At 40.8% G+C, this 7,672-nt stretch overlaps 1 pseudogene; it reads left to right on the forward strand.

Annotated features, from left to right (window-relative positions):
* The first annotated feature begins 6,010 nt into the window (after positions 1-6,010).
* On the forward strand, positions 6,011-6,118 carry LOC123939443 (annotated as a pseudogene).
* Positions 6,119-7,672: the final 1,554 nt, after the last annotated feature.

Consider the following 7,672-nt stretch of genomic DNA (forward strand, 5'->3'; position numbering starts at 1 on the left):
TGTGAGGAACATATACATTAACAGTATGCAAGCAAGGTACATGTGTCAAATGTCTACCTCCAGTGAATGTGCCCATAACTGTGTGTTAGGCAGTTGTCTATTATGGGCAAAATGGCTACCAGTAACTGTTAAGAGTTGTTACAGATGCTACTTCCTACAGAAGAAATGTGTCTTTCAGGTTCCCATTGAAAGGCTGTCAAGTCCTGGGCTCCCATAAACAAGAGCTTTGATGGGGATACAGGGCCCAGGTAGCTGGTAGAAAAGATCAGAAGGACAGCTCTGTAGTCAGGGAGATAGAGCTTATCAGGAGAATATGCTAGGTGTAAGCTCCTCAGGCTGGGGGTCTTATTAATTTTGTTCACTGCTAGAGCCCCAACGCCTAGAGTAGTGACACTCACTAAGTTATTGTTGAATGAATAAATGGATATGGAATGGAAACAGTGCAGGCAGCAGAGGAACTAGCTTAAAGCAACCTAGATGAGCACAGCTCAGTTTCAACTGAAATTAGAAGTAGTCAAACTAGGAAAGGACTGTACAGTTTTTCCCAGGAGGCAAGGAAGATGGTTTTGATTCTGGGGTAGCTGGACAGAAATATTTAAATCAAGTGCCACTGAAAATCCATTTGGACTCTTCGTTAACTACCTATGTCCCCAGTTGCCTCTTTCATGCCTGTAGTCAGGAGAGTTTCATAGAATACCTATTGTGTGAAGGAGTATAGGCTCTGTAGTTATATTAGTTATCTGTTGCCGAGTAACAGAGTTACCCTGAAATGTGGCAACTTATTTTGGAATCCAGGTGTAGTTTAACTGGGTGGTTTTGGCTCAAAGTCTTTCACAATAATGCTGCCAAGCAGTTGGCTGGGACTGCCGTCATGTCACGGCTCGACTGGGGTTAGTGAGTCTGCTTCCAAGCTCACGCACACAGTGGTTGGTGGATCCCAGGTCCTCACTGGCTAATGGTAGGCCAGCAAGTTCTGATCATGTGAACCTCTTCCTAAGCCTGCTTAGACACAGCACACTGCTTTCTCGGAGCGAGTGATAAAGCAGAGGCTGGAAGGTGAGGAAAAGCCCAAGGGAAGTCACAGTGTCTTATAACCTGATTTCAGAAACGGCATCCCATGATTTGTGCCATATTTTGTTGTTGGAACTTTGGAACAAAGTGTCAGAGAACTGTTCTAGTGTGTGAATTCCGGGAGACAGAGATCATCAGAAGCCATCTTCGAACCTGGCTACAGTATCAGCTATGAACATTGTTTCAAGAGAGGCTGTGGCCCCCCAAGACCCCCCTCTCACCTTACCCCTCAAAATAAAATCCAAAGATCCCTCCCACACGTTTCTGCTACAGTATCTGAAATGGAATGCTTCTGGAGCCATGTAATTTTGGCCCCAAGGTCAGAAATTTATTTCTAGTCGGCATCTCTGGATCCCTCTTGTCTGTTCAGACTGTCAGAAGGAGCAGAAAGGAGTGACCTTTTCAATTCAGTTTTTATTAGTTCCTTTTCTGGGAAGGAGAGTATGGGTAAATAATTTTGATCATGCCAAACTCTCATTTTCTGGCTTGCAACACCTCTCTCTGACGTTGGGATTATCGTCACTGTAGGGGCTCCCTCGAACCTCTAGCACAGCCTTGAGGAAAAGCTGTATCTCTACCTGGAGAGCTTTAGGGCCACGACAGTCGCACAGATCCTGCAAATAATTCAGAAGCCATCCGACAAGTAAAGGCTTGTGCCTATATCCTGGTGCAGCTGGAGAGACTTCTGAGATCCACTAGGCGGGCTTTTTCCACAGGCTGATCTCAGTAGGCTGTCCCCTGTTTGGAGTGTTGTATCTTCTCAGGACTTGGTAAGGTGTTGGTCCTCTGGCTGTGTTTCCACAGGTGGGAAAGTTTTGCAGATTAAGTCCCAGTGTATCCTGTTCAAGATTCACGTTTGAGCACAGACGCAGACTGAGTCCAGCATTCTGCTTGGGTCGTGTTTCCTCCCTCCCACCGCCAACCCGTCCCTGTTGTCCCACTCCAACGCTCCCCACTGCAGACCTGGCTATACCACAAGGAGTTAAAGCTGTCCCTCTGTGCTCTGTGAAGCCACACCAGATCAAGGGAGGCTCTAATTGCTTCTCTAGAACCGGCAGGGGGATCAGTAGATGGAGTGAGCTAATAGTTTTTTTCCACAGCTATTGTTCTAATCACATGAGAGCTATTGGTTGTCCTGATAATCCAAATTTTCCAAACCCTGGTAATTGTCATGGTTTGAGTTTGAATTAACCTTTAAGCTATTTTGTTCCTTAGATCCTTAAAGCTGTTGTACAGTAAAAGTACAAATTGCTAAACTTCAGCTGTTTCGTAAAACCACAACTAGATAATTACAGTGGTCTTTTCCATTGCTTAGATAAGCTCTGCTGGTATGGACTAATAAACTTTATCTCAGCCTTCTGATGAGGAAGTGTTTTTATTAAACCACAGAGTTGGAGTCTAGCAATAGAATTCTTTACAGTAATGTTAATGTAGGAAAATCTGATTCTAGTTTAAAGGGATGGTCAGGTCACTTATCAAACTTTACTCTGGTCTAAATTCCAATTAACTTTATACTTTTTCTTCAGTAAATCTTATTATAAGGACATTTCCCAAATTGTAGACTAGTTATAGAAGTCATTTCTGCCAAATGGGAGCTAAGAAAGTCACAATTTAAAGGATTTTTTTATGTAGTCTCCAACGAGAGAAAATAGTGCCTTCATTTAACAAAAGGGAAAGAAAACGAATGAGTATTTTTGATGACCATATTCTCTTTCTCTGCTCTTCTTTGTCTCTAAGAGCTTATTTCCTGATTTTACCTATTGACATGAGGTAGGACTGCTTGTCAAAAGCCAGTGTGTTTAGTATAATCCAGTTTCCAAGGAAATACACACAGAGATTTTCCTACCTTTAACAAAAATTAATTAGCCTTTGCATTTAATGCTGTAAGAACTCTGGTGGGAACATGACAAAAAGCAGGGTTCACATGGGACTATGGCTGCAAAATATGCCCAAGGCTGTCTTATCTCCTGGACAGGTACCTCCAGGATACCCACAATGACTTCGAAAAAATGACCTTTACAAAGGTCACTTGATTTGTCTGCTAAGAGTTAATGAACACGTGCTGAATTTTACTTCGTGTCAGGCAGGGATGTGGGCGCCCTTAACAATAGATGTATAGCATAGTTATTAAGAGCTTGAATTTTGGATGCTAATTGCATGAGTTAGGTTTTTATTTTTGACATGCTAATTGCGTAGCCTCCAGCAAGTTATTCAACTTCTCTCTGCCTCGGTTTCTTCAACTGTAAACTGGGGTATATAATAACAGTATCTATTTCATAGAGTTGACATGAGGATTTAATGGGTTAGCATTTAGAACAGTGTCTGTCATCTTGTACCACTGTAGGTTTTAGTTATTACTGATATTATAAATATTATTTAAATGTAATCTTAATTGGCTATTTTCATCTAAATCTCTCCCCATCCACACTTCTCATAGCATTTCTTATAGTCAATTTTTTAAAAGTATGTTCAAAACAAATTTTCACGAGGGGCTTCAAGAATTACAGCACTTTGCAATGTGAGATCCTTATTTTGTAGATCCTGGAGAGGCTATATGAATGGCTCAAAGTCAAAAACTTACTGGTTGCATTGCCAGGATTAACATCCTGTTTATGCCTTTAATACCTTAATTGTGGCTTAAAGGTCAGGATGGCATAGCTCTGGGGGCCTGAGCTCAGACCTAAGCCAGAGAACTTCAGGCCCACTGCCCTGTCCACAAATCAACATGTGTCCCTTCTCTACCAAAGCCAGACACTGTGGCTTTGAATGTCCCTTAGAAAAGAGTCCTGACCACTTTTCACAGCCCTATGCATTCCTGTAGCTAGCATTTAATCCAAACACAAAGAAAACGTGAATTTCTTTGCCTTTTTCTATGGGTCAGCCATTGCCCTGATGACAGAAACCAGAGCAAATTAGCTTATACAAAAAAGATATATAAGAACTGAAAGATGTACCTTGAGAGATCTCCAGAAGACTAGAAGTAGTTCCCATTCCATCACGAGTCTCCTTGTCTCTCAGGTCTGCTAGACAAGCAGCAAATTGGTTTAATCATGTAACCCACCATTCTCTGCATGTTAAGGACATGGCTACCACAGCTCCAGACCGAGGTTCCTACAGCTTTCAGATTATGTGACCTAATAGGGCTGCTTCCACAGTGTTCCCCTCACTGTCAAGGAGAGGAAGGAGGTATTACAAGCACCCATTGTGGGGTAGTAGAGCAAAGGGGAAGATGGAATTACCAACCATCATCCTTTTCTATAACAAAACTTTCTCTGACATTTAAAAGCCCAACACACCCTTCTGGATGGAAAACCTAGCAACTTGCCTACTGTTTATCATCCCTTAAAATTTTGTAAGAGCTTATACTTGGCAGTACATGGCTTGTTTACAAGTCGATTTTATAAATGAGAAAACCAAGGTTCTAACTTGCTGATGGTTACGTATTTAACAACTAATCCAACGTAAAGTACAACTGGGTCATTTTGTCATGCCAAAGATTGTTTCCACCTATTTTACTGACAAGCAAGGGTTTTATTGTTCAGTTCATAGGGAAAAAAAGAAAGCATTGAAATATAGTGTGCTAGGAACCTGGTTCAGCATACGAATCAACACATATTTGTTGAATGAATGGATGTCTTGCCTATGTCAGAGAGCAAAGCCTTAACAAAGTGAGAAATACAAATGAGGGTCTACGCAATAACGAAGCCCACCAGCTTCTCTTGACATGCGTCCGCCAGCGCTGGCGCTCTTGTTGAACGAGTACTGGCTGAGGGAAGTTTTTCTTTGTTTTCTTTCCTGATTCAGATTGACAGATCCTTGAGTTTGACTTTAAATTGATTATGACAGCACGTCCTGTTTACTTGGATTAGTTCACAATTATTCTTTTTGTCTTCTGTTCTGTAACACAGGGTTACTTTTTCATACCTGCCGGATGCTTAACATGTCTTTTATGTGTTTGACTTTGTTTAGTTCTTGCAAATATGTTTCGTAACCGTGTTTAATACCCAATCAGTGCATAGGATTGGGGGGTGGTGGTAAGGAGAATGAAATGCTACAAGCTCTTTTGCTTGGCTATTAGTGGAATGATTCATTTCATATTAAGTGTTACTCAAAACAGTTCTTAAAGGGATCCAATTTACTAATTAGATCCATCGTGAGGTCCTCACTGAGAGTTTTGATTTCCAAAATCAGAACTTGATGTAGTGAATAGGGACTGGAGAATATAGTTTTGCAAAGAACCTACTTTTGTTTCAAACCTGGGAAACCACTGACCAAATCTCAGAGAAGTTAGAACATAAACCCTATGCTGCATAATTATCAGTGAAACCAGTTTTTTAAAATGACACCTCACCAGCAAATAGCCAACCATGGAAGTATTTCATAATTGGCAGCAGCTAACCCTTTTCAACTTTCATCAAGATGAGAGTTGAGATTCAATCTGTAGTTTTCCCTTTGAAGCTCTAAGCTCTTTGTAAAGAAATGAATTTACCTTTCATGGAAGTGAGGACTTGGCCCACCCAGACTGTACGCTGTGGAAAATTTCCATGTGCCATCTTATGGAGCTGTTCAGTTAGTGATCAGAGAATTCAGTATACATTCTGACCAGATCCATGACTTGGTGTGCCACCTCCCATTTTACATAATTATGAATGCAAACACTGGGGTATATAAATACTGGCTTTGGGGGAACCTGGGTGGCTCAGTCAGTTGAGCGTCTGACTCTTGATTTCAGTTCTGGTCATGGTCCCAGGGTCATGGGATGGAGCCCCACATCAGGCTCTGCACTCAGCATGGAGTCTGCTTAAGATTCTTTCTCTCCTTCTCCCCCTCCTCCACTCTCCCTCTAAAATAAATAAGTAAATAGATATTTACTTTATTTTTATTTTTTATATTCAGTTAGCCACTGTATAGTACATTACTAGTTCTTGCTATAGTCTTCAGCTTTGCGCAGTGGCAGTATCGCAGCCAATGAGGTTTATCCGAGGCGCGATTGTTGCTAATTGATATAGTCTTCAATGATTCATTAGTTATGTATAACACCCAGTGCTCATCACAACATGTGCCTTCCTTAATACCCATCACCCTGTTATCTCCTCCCCTCATCTGCCTCCCCTTTGAAACCCCCAGATTGTTTCTCGAGGTCCATGGTCTCTCATGGTTCTTCTCCCTCTCTGATTTCTCCCCCTTTGGATTTCTATCCCTTCCCCTGTGGTCCTCCATGCTATTGCTTATGTTCCACATATGAGTGAAACCGTAAGATCATTCTCTTTCTCTGCTTGACTTAACATAATCCCCTCCAGTTCCATCCATGTTGATGTGAATGGTAGGTATTCATAATTTCTGATGGCTGAATAATATTCCATTGTATATATGTACCACATCTTCTTTATCCATTCATCTGTTGAAGGACATCTTGGCTCCTTCTACTGTTTGGCTGTTGTGGACATTGCTGCCATGAACATCGGGGTGCACATGCCCCTTCTTTACACTACGTCTGTGTCTTTGGAGTAAATACCTAGTAGTGCAATTGCTGGGTGGTAGGGTAGCTCTATTTTTAACTTTTTGAGAAAACTCCATATTGTTTTCCCGAGTGGCTGTACCAGCTTGCATTCCCACCAACAGTGTAAGAGAGTTCCCCTTTCTCTACATCCTCACCAACATTTGTTGTTCAGGGTGGCTCAGTGGGTTAAGCCGCTGCCTTCGGCTCGGGTCATGATCTCAGGGTCCTGGGATCCCGTCCCACATCAGGCTCTCTGCTCAGCAGGGAGCCTGCTTCCCTCTCTCTCTCTGCCTGCCTCTCTGTCTACTTGTGATCTCTCTCTGTCAAATAAATAAAACAAATAAAACAAATAAAATCTTAAAAAAAAAAAAATAAATACTGGTCTTGTACCTAAAAGGAAACAATTAGCTCTATATTTAGGATCTGATTTCTAGATTCTCACTCATTTTTTTTCCAGAATAAATATATTCACTAATCTACATTATCTTTATCTATTGAGGAATTTCCCCTTAAAATAGCATAACATTAGTAGTTTTCTTAAGGCACATACCATGTTTCGGGTACCTTGTTTGTTCTAGCTTCCTTGTTCTCGTATATAAATTTTACCTTGCATGTCTTTCTTCATTCTCTTTTTTCTTTCTTTGTTCTTATCAATCTTTTTTGAATGTATTTTTTCTTTTTTTTTTTTTTTAAGATTTTAGTTTTATGTAATCTCTATACCCAATGTGGGACTTGAACTCATAACCCTAAGGTCAAGAATAGCATGCTCTACAGACTGAGCCAGCCAGGTACCCCACACATATCTTTTCTATAAAATTTCTAGTATGCTCTTGATTTCTATCATTCTTTATACTTTTTTTCATTGAATTTCCTGGTGTTTCTAAAGAGATCTCCTTTGGAATAAGTATTTAAAAAAAGAAGCACTTAGGTCCAGTAGCACTGTTAAGTTTGGCTTTTGGTATTCAGAGTATTAAGTTTTCTGCCAGTCATTCTAATAATACCTCTGAGTGAGAAAACTTCTCAGTTTCAGATGGTTCTACCAATAATTCTAAGTTCTATAAACTGTCATTGTCCTCATACTTCTAAGAATTAATATTTTTC

Source organism: Meles meles, chromosome 3, assembly GCF_922984935.1.
Source record: "Meles meles chromosome 3, mMelMel3.1 paternal haplotype, whole genome shotgun sequence".
NCBI lineage: Eukaryota > Metazoa > Chordata > Mammalia > Carnivora > Mustelidae > Meles > Meles meles.